Source organism: Lithobates pipiens, unplaced genomic scaffold (assembly GCF_037356315.1).
Source record: "Lithobates pipiens isolate NorthernLeopardFrog02 unplaced genomic scaffold, aLitPip1_a1.2 Scaffold_19, whole genome shotgun sequence".
Taxonomy (NCBI): domain Eukaryota; kingdom Metazoa; phylum Chordata; class Amphibia; order Anura; family Ranidae; genus Lithobates; species Lithobates pipiens.
Genome location: NW_027507764.1, coordinates 470,629,726 through 470,646,327, shown reverse-complemented (window position 1 = coordinate 470,646,327; position 16,602 = coordinate 470,629,726).

Here is a 16,602-nt window from a genome sequence, read left to right as displayed (position 1 = left end):
CCGGTGCGCCGTGAAAGATAGGTAACATCCCTGTCCGTGCTTGCTGGACCATGAGTCATTGATAATATGCACCTTACCACTGACTGCCCTGTCCAGCGAGGCCAAGACATTGCCTTCCACGTGCCGGTAGAATTGCCTTTAGTTTTGGCGTTTGGGAACCTGCCACTGAGGTACTGCACATTCACACATTCACGAAAGGGGGCAGAGTCTACCAGCTGAAAAGGCAGCAGTTGGAGTGCTAGCAAATTAGCCAAGCTAGCATTCAGCTGCTGGGCATGTGGATGGCTGGGACCGAATTTATTTCGCCGCTTTAGCAACTGGGGTAGGGAAATTTGCCTGCTACAATCAGATGTAGGTGTAGGGATAGCAGATTGCCCGCAAGTAGTTGGCACACCTAATTCTACACCATCATTGCTCTCAGTGCAGGTTTCTGAGAGAACTGAAGGTATAGTGGGATTGGAGATCCCAGCTGATGAGGAGCAAGGAGAAGACCGTCTTGCAGCATATACCCAATACTGTGGTCGAACAGTTCGGGGGACTCCTCGAGGCATGATGGTGGGGCTAGGGAAGGAGTGACTGATGACATTGAGCCGATGGAAGAGGCTGCATTGGCAGCTGCATTGGCAGCCAGAGTACTCTGAGCCTGGGTGACAGAGGATCAGAAGGATGAGGATGGCTTGGTCATCCACTCTACCAACTCTTCTGCATGTTGTGGCTCAAAACAGCCAGCTGCCAAAAAAAAGCACAAGCGTGCCCCACGGCCACATGCTGAGGATGCACAGTGTCCACGACCAGCGATGTTGGCTGTAGACACAGAGTCTGCTTGCACTCTTTTAGTGGCATGTGAGCATCTGCCTCTCCTTGTTGGCCTTCCAGACATACTGTATTTGATTTATTTGTAATGAATTTGAATAGGTACACCAGGAATGGCCTGCAGTGAGATGTAGCTGCACAAAGCTGGGATGTACAGTATATATATACTGATTCTGAATATATTGCAGCTAACTGAACCAACTGCCTGCCTGTAGTATATTAGGAACAGAACAACAGGAATGGTCTACAGCGAGATCTAGCTAAACTGGATACAGTATACTGAATATACTGCAGCTAACTGAATGAACTGCCTGCCTGTAGTATATTAGGAACAGAACAACAGGAATGGTCTGCAGCGAGATCAAGCTGCACAGGATACATTACTGAATATACTGCAGCTAACTGAATGAACTGCCTGCCTGTAGTATATTAGGACGAGAACAACAGGGACGGTCTACAGCGAGATCTAGCTGCACAGGATACAGTACTGAATATACTGCAGCTAACTGAATCAACTGCCTGCCTGTAGTATATTAGGAACAGAACAACAGGAACGGTCTGCAGTGAGATCTAGCTGCACAGGATACAGTACTGAATGTACTGCAGCTAACTGAATCAATTGTCTGCCTGTGGTATATTAGGAACAGAACAACTGGAACGGTCTGCAGCAAGATCTAGCTGCACGGGATACAGTACTGAATATCCTGCAGCTAACTGATTGAACTGCCTGCTTGTAGTATATTAGGAACAGAACAACAAGAACAATCTGTAGTGAGATCTAGCGGCACAGGATACAGTACTGAATATAATGCAGGTAACTGAATCAACTGCCTGCCTGTAGTATATTAGCAACATAACAAAAGGAACGGTCTGCAGCGAGATCTAGCTGCACAGGATACAGTAATGAATATACTGCAGCTAACTGAATGAAATGCCTGCCTGTAGTATATTAGGAAGAGAACAGGCATGGTCTGCAGTGAGATCTAGCTGCACAGGATACAGTACTCAATATATACTGCCGCTAACTGAATTAACTGTCTGCCTGTAGTATATTAGGAACAGAACAACAGGAGCAGTCTGCAGTGACATCTAGCTAAACTGGATCAACTGCCTGCCTGAAGTAGATTAGAAACAGTACAGCATGAACGGTCTGCAGTGAGATCTAGCTAAACTGGATCAAATGCCTGCCTGAAGTAGATTAGAAATACTACAGCAGGAACGGTTTGCAGTGAGATCTACCCAACTGAATAAACTGCCTGCTCAAAGTAAATTAAATGTCACGCTGTCTTTCTCTCTATCTATCTCTCTATAATGCCAGCAACACACTACACAGGGCCGACATGCAGGCAGCCTTATATAGTGTGGGGCGTGTACTTAACCCCCTGAGCCATAATTGGCTAAAGGCACCCTGCCTTTGCCAATTATGGCGCTGTTTGCTTACAGCGCTGTGATTGGCCAAAGTATGCGGGTCATAGTGCATGCTTGGCCACTCATCAGCCAGCAAACCACTGCGATAACGCAGTGCATTATGGGACGTGACACGACGCTCGAATTTGGCATGAACGGCCCATAATGTTTGATCTTCGATGAATAATCGAACAGCCAATGTTCTCAAACTCGAAGCTCATCCCTAATCACTAGATGCACTTGCTCCTCTAACCACATGCAGAATCAAGCCCCAATGGTTACAACCCTGGCAAACTGACAACACTAGAAATATCAAAAGACATTGCCGTGCCCTTGAATGGCTGTGGCGTAAAACCAAATGCCTGCAAGACTTCACCCTATATAAATCTGCCCTTCTAAAATACAATTCCTGCCTCCATGCTGCCAAACAAGCCTGCTTTGTCTCTCTTATTAATACCTTGTCATCCAGTCCCTGTCGGCTCTTCTAAAGCTTTAACACTCTGCTTCGTCCCCCAACCCCTCTACCCACTAACTTACTCACTGCCCAAGAGATTTCCAATCACTTCAAAGACGGATGCAATTGTGAAGACACCTCCACTTCCCCACCCAACATACCTTGCCTAACAGCACAGTCAACACTCTCCTCTTTTGAATTGGCTACTACTGAAGAGATTACAAAACTTTTCTCAGATGCCCACCTTACCAATCGTCCCTTGGATCCTGTTCCCTCACAACTACTATGGTCACCCTCTCCTTCTATCCTATGCTCCCTCACTCACATCTTCAATCTCTCCCTCTCTTGTGGCACCTTCCCCTCCCCTCCCCTCTAAAACATGCGCAGATCACTCCCATACTTAAAAAGCCCTCACTGTAAGCTCTTCTGAACATGGCCCTCTTAATCCTCTTGTATTTTATTGTATTATAACTGTATTGTCTCCCTTTTTATTGTAAAGCGCTGTGTAAACAGTTGGCGCTATATAAATCCTGTATAATAATAATAATAATATGTTGGATCAGTATAAATGAATAAATCAATGGATAGGTGTGGATATGGGATCCTACTGCCATGAGCAGAGAGAGATAAGCAGAGAACAGTTCAGTGAAGATCAAAGGAATAGCAGAAGAAGTAGATGACATGAACAGTCATATAACTAAAAAACTGACAGAACAGCAGGGGAGAAGAAAGTGAAGAAGGTGGATTATATAATGCATACAAATGTTTTAGAACTTTGTTGCAAAGAGTGAAACTGGTGCAATACTGTTTTTTTTTCTCCAGGAAAATTAGCAGGCAAACTCTTTGATCGATAAAGGCAATGCTACTAATTTACAGCATTAAAGGGGCCAACTCAAACATCAACCACATGGGCCATGTTGTTTATTTGGCTGTGGGCTGAATAACATTTTAAAATTACAGCTATGAAGGGCTCTGACTATAAAGTAAAAACACAAAGCAAAAGTCATTATCTGAGGATCTCAATTTTATACCTTTAGAACATTGTACAATATTGTTATATCTCAAATATGACTTCAGCATACTTTTAACAAAAATCACAGTGACAGTAGGTATATAGAGATGAGCCAAACACACCCTGCTTATATTTCTTTCTATGGATGCATCACCATCCAGCTACTACAGCCACAAACTATACCCCTAAGGATTACTCCATCTGGAGCGCCAGATAAACACTGACTATACTGCTAACCAAAATCAATACCAGGCCCTTCAGGTCTGGTATGGATATTAAGGGGAACCCCGCACCAATTATTTTTTTAAATGGCGTTGGGGGCCCCCAGGCACTTTATACTCTGAACAGCAGTATATATACTATACGACATGCCCTATATAGTCTACAGAAAATTGGGCCTTAGGTGTTGGTGCTACCAGAACACTGTAAGCCCTCACAGTTACTGTTGTTGGGCGCAGGAACGGCCCTGCTGTGAAATAGTATATAGAAAATTGTAATTACATGCCCCTGTTTAACAGGGGAAGAAAAATTGCGCCTTTGGTGGTGGTGGTGCTGGTGGTGCCACAACATTGTTAGCCATCACAGTTACTTTTGTTGGGTGCAGAAATGGGCCCTGGGTTTTAATATTATATCAAAAATTGTAATTGCATGCCCCTGTTAAACAGGGGCAGAAAAATTGGACCTTGGGTGGTGGTGGGGCTACAACACTGTAACCCCTCACAGATACTCTTGTTGGGTGCAGAAATGAGCCCTGCTGTGAAATATTATATCAAAAATTGAACATCCATAGCAAATTCAATCATTAAATCAGCATCAGGTGCTTGGTGCTGATCCTAGACTGATTTATTTTTATGAATGTGAGCCTATCAATGGAGTCTGTGGACAGGCACACTCTTTAATCCATTACAAACCCTCCGGCAGCACTGAATCAGAAAGCACTGGTCAGAAAGCACGCTGGATGCAGGACAGGCCAGTAGCTCAATTGCATATTGAGCAAGTTCTGGCCAGTGATCCATCCTCAACACCCAGTAACCCAGTGGATGCTCTGTTGGAAAGGTCTTCAAGTCTGCTCTTGCCCCTAGATATTCCTGCACCATGTAATGCAGACGCTGGTGATGGTTGCTTAAACAGATCAGACCTTGGCGCTGAGGACTGAAAAATAGTTTAAAGGCATCGGTCAGCTGGTCACCTTCTCCACCGCTCTTCCTCTGACTGAATGAAGCCTCAGCAACACGTTGACCAGCACCAGGAATTGTAACCTCTCAAACCTTTCTTCAAAGCCTCCTGAAGATGTTTCATCCTCTGTTCCCTCTGCGAAGGCAGGATGAGTTTTGCAACCTTACCCTTGTAACGTGGATCAAGAAGGGTTGCCAGCCAGTAATGATCCATCTCCTTGATACCATGAATCCTAGGGTCCTTTTCCAGAATCAGGGTGGCCATGCAGCATAAATTTGCAGAGGCATTCAATCCTGAGTCCTCTGGGCCACAGGATGTCTAACTACCTTCTTCGAGCCACGTACAACTCCTTGGGTTTCTGGGGACTGAAAACTATCCCTTGAAGACTGCAGCTCAGTGTTATCCTCTACATCCATGCTGACACAATCCTCCTCCTCTTCTTCCTGTGTGTTTGGTGGGCCTGCAAAAATTCTATCTGGATAAAAGGGACTGCTGTTCTGCCTCAAGTGCCCTGTCTATGATTCCATGAAGCGTGTGCTCCTACAGGAAGACTAGAGGGACAGTTTCACTGATGCATGCATTTTCGCTGCTCACCATCCTTGTAGCCTCCTCAAATGGTGACAGGACAGTGCACACATCTTTCATCAGTAGCCACTGAGGTGGCAAAAAGAAGCCAAGCTCCCCTGACCCTGTCCTGGTGCCATACTCGCACAGATACTCATTTATGGCCCTCTGCTGTGTGTGCAGCCTCTGCAGCATTGCCAACATTGGGTTCAACCTGGTGGGCATGTCATAAATGAGGCGGTTGGTGGGCAGGTTGCATTCCCTTTGAATGTCAGCCAGCTAAGCACTGGCTTTGTATGACGGGCATAAATGACCACAGACTTTTCTGGCCTGCCTCAGGATATTCTGTAAAGCCTGGGTACCTGCTCAAAAACCGCTGTACCACCAAATTCAGGACGCGTGCCAAGCATGAAACATGGATCAAGTGTCCCTGTCGGAGGGTGGAGAGAAGGTTGGTGTCATTGTCGCATAAAACCATTCCTGGCTGAAGCTGACATGGCGTCAACCACCTCTGGGCCTGCCCCTTCAGAGCTGAGAGTCCCTCCTTACATCTGTGTCCCCATCAATGGAGCCCCGCCTTACATCTGTGCATTGCACTCTACCAATAGGTAAATGCTAGTAAGGGTTATTTTACTAGTGACAGCCAGCGCAGGCAAATTTAGGCAGGCCTGTGCTGCAAGCTAGGCCTTTCTTTTTTGATCTGGGGGCTGGGAGTGGTCAGAGTAGCAGTGGGTGTGACCACCTGTGCTCCAAGTCTGAGGCGCCTCCCCTGCTTCCAGGGAAAATATTCTAGAAGAGGGGCTGGGCATAGAACTGGAGTGGCAGGCAGCTCATGTGGGAGCCCTGACCAATTCCTAATTGGTATTGGCAGGGGGGTGGGCCTCCTATATAAGCTGAGGTGATATGCCACTGGGGGAGAAGTCGGCTGAGTGAAGTGAGGAATGGAATGTTAGGCAGCAGCAGGAGGACAACCCCATCTGCGGGGGGTGTACAAATTGCAGGAGGAGGCCCAGGGAGAGCTGTGAGGGAAAATTGCCTCTAAACGGTCATTGGCAATGTCTTTGCCACCACACGGTCGTGGTAGAGAACTCCTGGAGCAGAGGGGCAGGTGAAGCTGTCGTAACGCATGGTCCGGTCAAGTTCCTCATCAAGGACTCAGGGCAGTGGAAGATCTGTGAGTGTTACTACAGTGGAAGGCTGGAAGTGCCAGGAAGTCTGTGAGGGAACCAGGGCTGCTGTTAGAAATTAAAGGGCCCCATACAGCCTACCTTACGCTAAAATGCGATGGTAGCAATGCCGTTTTGCAGCCATGGCAGAAATTATACCCTTGCTACTACTGCCTCTTGACACCTGTATTTTGTTATAATTTTTTTAAATTGCTGAATAGTAATTTTTCTTTGCGAGACTGGCTGTAACTGTGAGCAACTCTTGGCTGCAACTGTGAGCCAAGTGTTTGGCTTGCAGTTGCAAAGTGGCCCCATTGAATTCAATGGGAATTTTGATAGGTGTCGCTGCCTGTCAAACTCTGCAGCCTGTGTTAAAATGCCGCAGCTGTGTAGTAAAACTTTGCAACTACATAATGTGTACAGCTCTGTCTGACGGTATTGTTAGGATTTGGGTGTGCAGCTAGGGGTGGTGATAAATCCACGGCTCAGCCAACCATGTGAAAGAGTTCTTAGGCTGCATTTCCACTTTGTATTTCCTGACTGTATGACAAACGGTAAGGGAAATGCCTGCTTTGCATGCATTTTAGAAATGCACTGCAATCTCGCATAGTGCTTGTGGTGCCGTTAATTGTTAATGGCACCCCAAAAACAGTTTGCATTTTATCATGTGACAAACTTGCAAAGCTGCATGCCTGAAAATGTTCTAGAACTTTTATGGTGTGTTTGTCAAATGTAGGGTGCCCATTCAAATGAATGGGCTGCCCTATGTATAAACAATCTAAAAAAAATAAAAAAATAAAAATAAAAATGCAGGAACATGTGTTCTCGCTATGCTAAGTGTGAATGGGGCCTCAGGAGTGGCATATAGAAATAGCTGGTGCATTGTGGCTGGTGGAGTTGTTTGTCAGCTGGAATTCTGAACTTTCTGCAGCTTCACCCCCCCTTCCTCAGTCACCCCTTTCCATTAGAAGCGCTACAACATTCAAACCCTACAGCCACAATTCACACAGAGCACGGAGTAGAGGTCAGGAGAGCAGCACTCATCAGGGAGGAACAGGCAAAGAACTTCTTACCTTCAATCTTTCTTCTTTGCAAGATAACGCTGCAAAGGGGGAGGGGAGGGGGAGTTTAAGGACCCACAGAACACCGGCAGTGTAATGATTTCAAGGCAGAAGCAGAGAGAAACAGTGTGCAGCTGTCCCTGCTGCTCTAAAATCAAGGATGCAGCCCAAGAATAAAACCAGCATGGGACAGCTTGCTAAACAAAGGGACTGTAGGCAAGTAAGTAGAACATAGGGCTAAAGCACAGGAGTCACAAGGCAGAACAGCCAGCTCTCCTCTCCTGCAGTTGTCCGGGCCCCCTTTTGGACTGATGAGGCTCGGGCCCCCTACTGGAGGGCTGGCTGTACTGCCTTATCAGCGGCCCCGGAGGGAAATCTGCTTCTACAGTCATTAGCAGAGTCTCCATCATACACACGGTGAATGATGGGGAGTCCTGGATCAGAGAAGAGACTGTGGGGATTTGTGTCAAGTCGATGTGGCCCGAGGGCACAGGATTTGCAAGTTAGGATGGCTGGGAATAGTAGTCTTCCACCTAAATACATGATTTTATAGTACTAGGCCTCAGGTCTAGTGGCAGCGAGCAACCAGAGCCTGATTAGGGATTTGTTCAGAGTGAATCCTTATTCCTTAAAAAGAAGAAGATGTGGCATGCTTTAATTCAGTGACTGTAAGTTTGTGCAGGAGGAAATCAGTGTGCGAGGAGGAAACAAGTTTGTGCAGGAGGAGAATTCTGAGAGGAGATAGTCTGCGGAAATTAAGCAGAGGAGGGGTAACAGTCTGCATGTAGATGCAGGAGGAGACTGATGTTCAGTGTAAATGCACATCCAACCTTCTGGCTCTAACTTAGTACCTAAATCTTAAATATGATGGCAATGATAGATCCTATGGGCATTCCATATTCCTAATCCCTATACAAATTGTACCCCCCCCCCCCCAATAAAACAACAAAACCAGCAAAAGACTGTTCATTGTCTCTGGAAATGATGTATGAAGTCTGGCAGCATTGTGAATTGGTGGATTGTTTGTTATTAGCGGCAACTACATCGCTACATGAGTCCTCATCAGCAAAGCCCCTCCTTACATCTGTGTCCCCAGCGGAACCCCTCTTTACATCTGTGTTCCCAGCAGAGTCCCACCTTACCTCCGTGTCCCCATCAGCAGAGTCCCTCCTTACAGCTGTGTCCCCATCAGCTGAGCCCCTTCTTACATCTGTGTCTCCATCAGCGAAGCCCCTCCTTACATCTGTGTCCCCAGCGGAGCCCCTCCTTACATCTGTGTCCCCAGCAGAGTCCCTCCTTACCTCTGTGTCCCCATCAGGGGAGTCCCTCCTTACATCTGTGTCCCCATCAGCAGAGCCCCTCCTTACATCTGTCAAAAAACGCAAAAATTTATCTAAATGCTCCCAACCAACTGAGTTTAAATGAGTTGAAATGTTATCACACCATACAAACCATCATCATAACCAATAAAGTGAATACTTTTCCAAATAATTCATCAACATATAGAAAAAAATAATGAATGTGCAAATAATGAATAAATAAATAAATATTATACAAAATTCATAAATGCTCTTAAAAAATATCATGAACGATGAGGGTGAAAAAATAAATAAATATTGATAAATATTACACAAATTAATAAATGATTGAATAGTGAATAAATAGTGAATAAATTATTAAAATTAGTAAATAAGTAAATAAATTTGTAAATAATACTAATATATGACAGTGAGCAAACAAAGTGAAAAAATAAATAATTTAAAAAATATATGCAAAAAAAAAGTGACATAGTAACCCAAAACTTAAGGTGAAACAGTCCACATAAAAGTCCTTTCAGTGAGAGGGGTAGCTCCTTAAATTGATATCAATGAAACGTGCAATCCTCCTTCACCAACACACTGTGCTGATCACCAGTAAAAATGCACGCTTACCAGAGGGAAACGTGTAAATGCTCACTAAATAGGTCACTATTGCCGGATGGATCACAGAATCCCCACCAACTTTGACTGGAACTTCTCCCGGAAAACTCTCAAGTACGCAGATAACTCATAAAGCATAAATAGAAAAGCCTCCCATAGTGTAAAACTGGCAAGCAACTTTATTCGTAGTAAAAACACAAAATACTCACAAACAGAAGTCAAATAACAGCGTATCTGCCGGCCGGCAAGCGAGCGCCCGTTTGCTCAGAGATCACGTGATTGCGTCAGCATGTCTAAGCCATCTGATGCACATTTCGTCATAGGTGATGTCGTCTGGGGTGTGGGCGACGCTCTGACGCATCACGTTACATACATAACAGAGTAGAACCAAGCCTCGTTTTGAGCTGAGGGGAAAACCGGAAATAAACATAAAAACATGGCGGACACGTCTAATCACGAACGCCATGTTGATAAGGGGCAAAACTAATGGCAATTTTTTTAGATTAAGCAAAGGCAATGCTAACAACTCAGCTAAAGTTGTCCACTATTGCAAAAGTAAAAAAGCGACTACTACACGAAGAACTATTATATAATAAAAAATAAAAAGGGCAATAGGAATAGGGATGGCCGAACTGTTCGCCCGGCGGTCGGTTCGCGCCGAATTTGGCGTGTTCGTGATTCGCCCGATCGGCGGACTATTGCTGCTGTTTGCCCGGCGGACATATGTGTTTACAGTGTGAAAGAACTTTGACCCATGGTGACACATCCATCATGAGGTACAGGACAGCCAATTGAGACATTTCAGCACATGGACAATTGGACATTCCCACTACCTTATAAATAGACCTGATCTGGCGGCCATTTTACATTCTGTCTTATGTCAGTGTAGGGAGAGGTTGCTGTGTGGAGCAGGGACAGATTGTAGTGACACAAATCGCTAGCTATTAGGTCCACAAAAGTCTTTTAAGGACTGGTATAGGTGTAGTACAATATATAGGGTTCAGTGCACTGCTGTTCTAGTGATTGCAGCAGTCTGTCTTTTGTCAGTGTAGGGAGGGACAGGATGCTGTGTGCAGCAGGGACAGTCAGTTTATTCACTAGCTAGCTATTACTATTAGGTCCATGATTGGTCCTTTTAAGGACTGGTATAGGTGTACAGTATATTGGGTTCTGGTGCACTGCTGTGCTGGTGATTGTTGAGTGCACTGCTGAGTGATTCTGCAGCTGTCTTTTGTCAGTGTAGGGACAGGACGCTGTGTGGAGCAGGGACAGTTAGTTTAATCACTAGCTATTACTATTAGGTCCACAAAGGTCCTTTTAAAGACTGGTATAGGTGTACAGTATATAGGGTTGTACACGAATAATATACTTTCTTCCAAATATAGAAGGAATATTATACTTGACTGCTGCCCGATTCTGCAGCTGTCTTTTATCAGTGTTGGGACTGAGGGACAGTCTGCAAATCACTAGCTTCTAGGTCCACAAAAGTCCTTGTAAGGACTGGTATAGGTGTACAATATATAGGGTGCTGGTGCAGGGCTGTGCTGCAGATTACTGCTGGTTTCTGCAGCAGTCTTTTATCAGTGTAGAGACTGAGGGACAGTCTGCAAATCACTAGCTACTAGGTCCACAAAGGCCCTTGTAAGGACTGGTATAGGTGTACAATGTATAGGGTGCTGGTGCAGGGCTGTGCTGCAGATTACTGCCCTATTCTGCAGCAGTCCATTATCAGTGTAGTGACTGAGGGACAGTCTGCAAATCACTAGCTACTAGGTCCACAAAGGTCCACAAAGGTCCTTGTAAGGACTGGTATAGGTGTACAATATATAGGGTTGTGGTGCATTGCTGCTGACTGCTGCCCTATTCTGCAGCAGTCCTTTATCAGTGTAGTGACTGAGGGGCAGTCTGCAAATCACTAGCTACTAGGTCAACAAAGGCCCTTGTAAGGACTGGTATAGGTTTACAATGTATAGGGTGCTGGTGCAGGGCTGTGCTGCAGATTACTGCCCTATTCTGCAGCAGTCCATTATCAGTGTAGTGACTGAGGGACAGTCTGCAATTCACTAGCTACTAGGTCCACAAAGGTCCACAAAAGTCCTTGTAAGGACTGGTATAGGTGTACAATATATAGGGTGCTGGTGCAGGGCTGTGCTGCAGATTACTGCTGGTTTCTGCAGCAGTCTTTTATCAGTGTAGAGACTGAGGGACAGTCTGCAAATCACTAGCTACTAGGTCCACAAAGGCCCTTGTAAGGACTGGTATAGGTGTACAATGTATAGGGTGCTGGTGCAGGGCTGTGCTGCAGATTACTGCCCTATTCTGCAGCAGTCCATTATCAGTGTAGTGACTGAGGGGCAGTCTGCAAATCACTAGCTACTAGGTTCACAAAGGTCCTTGTAAGGACTGGTATAGGTGTACAAAATATACGGTTGTGGTGCACTGCTGCTGACTGCTGCCCTATTCTGCAGCAGTCTTTTATCAGTGTAGGGACTGAGGGACAGTCTGCAAATCACTAGCTACTAGGTCCACAGAGGTTCTTGTAAGGACTGGTATAGGTGTACAATATATAGGGTGCTGGTGCAGGGCTGTGCTGCAGATTACTGCCCTATTCTGCAGCTGTCTTTTATCAGTGTAGGGACTGAGGGATAGTCTGCAAATCACTAGCTACTAGGTCCACAAAGGTCCTTGTAAGGACTGGTATAGGTGTAAAATATATAGGGTGCAGGTGCAGGGCTGTGCTGCAGATTACTGCCCTATTCTGCAGCAGTCCTTTATCAGTGTAGTGACTGAGGGGCAGTCTGCAAATCACTAGCTACTAGGTCCACAAAGGTCCTTATAAGGACTGGTATAGGTGTACAATATATAGGGTTGTGGTGCACTGCGGCTGACTGCTGCTCTATTCTGCAGCAGTCCTTTATCAGTGTAGTGACTGAGGGACAGTCTGCAAATCACTAGCTACTAGATCCCCAAAGGTCCTTTTAAGGACTGGTATAGGTGTACTATTTGGTGTGCAGTATATAGGTGTGTAATACACGTATAAAATACTTGCACATATAGAAAGCATAGTATAGTGCGTTTCCACTGTGCAGAATTGTGATTGCTGAGTGGTTCTGCAGCGATACTACAAAGAGTGACACACACAATAAAAAAAAAAGTATTATAACTGGTGTGATAGACCAGTGGCCCCCAAAAACGACAGATTGAAGCGGGGTGTTATATACCTTCTTCCACATATACTGCACTTCTCTAGAGACTTTTGTCACAGGGTCATTTAAAAAATGACAGGCAGAGGAAGAGGTAAGCCCTTCCGCAGGGGTGGTAGGGGTAGGGCAGGAGCAACAGGCTTGAGCCAAAGTGGCAATTTGCAGAAGGTGCGTGTGATTATGTCAAAGGACACACCAGACTTGGTTGAGTGGCTCAACTCTTCTGCACTCTCCTCATCCTCTCGATCTTCACCCTCTTCTTCACTCTCTGCTGTGTGCACCCCCAAAGACACTACCATCAACACCACCACCATATACCCTCTGCTTGAGTCACAGGAATTATTTTCCGATCCATATCAAGACATTTCCGATGCACAGCCACTCTTGGCATTGGATCAGGAAGAGGAAGTAGTAACAACCGCCACTCAGCAGTCTGACGACAGTACCCAGATCAGCCCAAGGAGGAGGTTGGTCCCCGCTGTTGCTGCCTACTCCGAGATCTCTAATTATAGCGATGGGGAAGGTGACGTCAATGATGACATGTCTAGTGATGTCACGTGGGTGCCCACAAGAGAGGAAGAGGAGGGGAGTTCAGAGGGAGATATGGACCAGAAGATAGGGAGGAGAAGCAGGAATAACTTACATTGCACAGGAGGGACAAAGCAGACTGCTAATGTATCAGGAGCGAGTCATCGACCATGTACGGTCATATCTGGCGCTCCCAGGACGCCGGCACATGGCTCCGCAGTGTGGGCTTTTTTTAACGTGTCCGCTGCTGACGATAGTGTTGCCATCTGCAAACTTTGCAGTCAACGCATTAGTCGCGGTAAGCCCAACACTCACCTAGGGACGACCGCCTTAAGAAGGCACATGGGCTGCCATCACTGAGCCCAGTGGGAGCAACGGAACACAATCCACACTCCAGGCTCTCACCGTCCAGCCTCGTCTTCTACTTCTCCTTCTCCTCTCTCCTCACAATTGTCCTCCACTCCACCTTCCATCACGCCATCCTCACGTTTTTCTGCAAAAAGGCAGGCTTCTGTGGGCCAAATGTTTGAGCGTAAAAAAATGATGACGCCGGATAACCCTCTTTCCCAAGGGTTGACGGCTGGCTTGTCAGAACTGATAGCCTGCCAACTACTGCCATATAAACTGGTGGACTCAGAGGCCTTTCGAAAATTTGTGGCCATTGGAACACCACAATGGAAGGTCCCAGGAAGGAAGTATTTCTCACAGAAGGGCATCCCAGAGCTATATGGCCATGTTCAGCGGCAAGTGAATGTATCTCTGGCACACAGTGTCGGTGCCAAGACACATCTGACCACAGACACGTGGTCTAGCAAACACGGGCAGGAAAGGTATATCACTTTTACTGCCCACTGGGGGAACCTTCTGACGGCCGTCAAGCATGTAACCCGTGGCACCCGTATAGATTTGGTTTTACCGCCTCGGATTGCATGCAGGCCTGGCTCTTCTTCTCCTCCTCCTACTCCATCCTCCTCCCTCTCCTCCTCGGCTGACACCTCCTTTTCCGCTGCTAGCGTCTCTTCCGCTGCGCCGGCCAAGCGCCCCAGAACCTATTCGACATGCCAGGTGAGGCGTCATGCTGTGCTGCGTCTGTTGTGCCTGGAAGCCAAGAGCCACACTGGCCCTGCACTCCTTTCAGCTTTGCGTTCACAGGCAGATCAGTGGCTAACACCGCTCAATTTGACAGTTGGTAAAGTGGTGTGTGACAACTGTGCCAATCTGCTTAGCGCATTGAAACAGGGCAAAATGACGCACGTGCCATGCATCGCACACGTCTTAAACTTGGTCGTGCAGCGATTTGTTGTCAAATACCCTGGGGTCCAGGACACCTTGCGGCAGGCAAGGAAAATCTCGGCCCATTTCAGAAGATCTTACACGGCCATGGCTCGCCTTGCTGACATTCAGCGGCGACACAATCTGCCGGTCAGACGTCTTATTTGCGATTTCCCGACGCAATGGAACTCAACCTTCTATATGCTTGATAGGCTGCTCCAGCAGAAAAGTGCAGTTAATGTCTACCTGTACGAACTCTGCGGCAGAACAGGTTCTGGGGAGCTGGGTTTTTTTTCACCACGCCAGTGGCTGCTCATGCATGACACATGCAGACTTCTGCACCCATTTGATGAGATCACCAAATCACCAGTCACAGCCATGGCACCATCAGTGACATGGTACCTTATGCCTTCTTTATGGAGCGCGCATTGTGTCGTGTCATTGATCAAGCTGTGGAGGAGCAGGGAAGATGAGGAAGTCTCAATGCTGGATGAATTCCTGGGGGGGGGGGGGGGCTACTCTATCTGAGACCACTCTACTGTGAACTCAGAAAACAATACTTTAGCTAGTGATGCCTTACCCCTGGAAACAAGTTTTTTAAAGTTTCTTTAAACAGTAAGTAATTTGCAATTTGGGCTGGATTACAGTGGCTATAGTTTGATAATTACTTATTATAATGGACTAAATGAAAAGAAGCATCAGAGGGGGAGAGTTTTCTTCCTCTTTAAGAACAAACCTACAGTCCCTATCTTGTTTGTAACCTGGGGACCGCCTGTATACCGCTGCTGTTCAGAGTATATAGGGCCTGGGGGCCCCACACCTTTTTTTTTATTTGGGTGCGGGGCTCATCTTAATATCCATACCAGACCCAAAGGGCCCATTAATGGGCTGGGGGGGGGCAACATTACATTACAGCCGCAAGCAGTTTTAAATGACTATTTTCCTTTAGAAATTTATTTTGTGCAGGGACTGTTCTAACCACTTTACAGACACCCCCCAGGTACCATATTTAAAGGAATATTTCACTTTTATTTTTCACTTTAAGCATTATTAAAATCACTGCTCCCGAAAAAAACGTCAGTTTTTAAAACTTTTTTTTGCATTGATACATGTTCCTTGGGGCAGGACCAGGGTCCCCAAACACTTTTTAGGACAATAACTTGCATATTAGCCTTTAAAATTTGTACTTTGATTTTTCACGTTTGAGTCCCATAGACTTTAACGCGGTTTGCGTGTTCGCACAAATTTTTGGTCTGTTCGTATGTTCTGCCGTGAACCGAACTGGGGGGTTTTCAGCTCATCCCTAGCTGTCATCCCAGAAGGAAGCCTCTTCTAAAGATGATGCGCAAGAAAGGAAGCAAACTGTTTGCTGAAGTCAAGCAGACTAAGGACATGGGTTACTGGAACCATGTCCTGTGGTCTGATGAGACCAAAATAAACAAGTGTGATTCAGATGGTATCAAGCGTGTGGCGGCAAACAGGTGAGGAGTACAAAGACAAGTGTGTCTTACCTACAGTCAAGCATGGTGGTGGGATTGTCATGGTCTGGGGCTGCATGAGTGCTGCCAGCACTGTGGAGCTACAGTTCATTGATGGAACCATGAATGCCAACATGTACTGTAACATACTGAGAAATAGCTTGACCCCCTCCCTTCATGGGCTGCAGGGCAGTATTCCAAATGATAATGACCCCAAACACACATCCAGGATGACCACTGCCGTGCTAAAGAAGCTGAGGGTAAATGGACTGGCCAAGCATGGCTCCAGACCTAAACCCTAATGAGCATCTGTGGGCATCTTCAAACGGAAGGTGGAAGAGCGCAAGTTCTCTAACATCCACCAGCTCTGTGATGTTGTCATGGAGAGTGGAAAATGACTCCAGTGGCAACCTATGAATGGAGGGTTAAGGCATGGCTGGAAAATAATGGTGGCCACACCTAATATTGACACTTTGGGCCCAATTTGGGTATTTTCACTTAGGGGTGTACTCACTTTTGTTGCCAGCGGTTTAGACATTAATGGCTGTG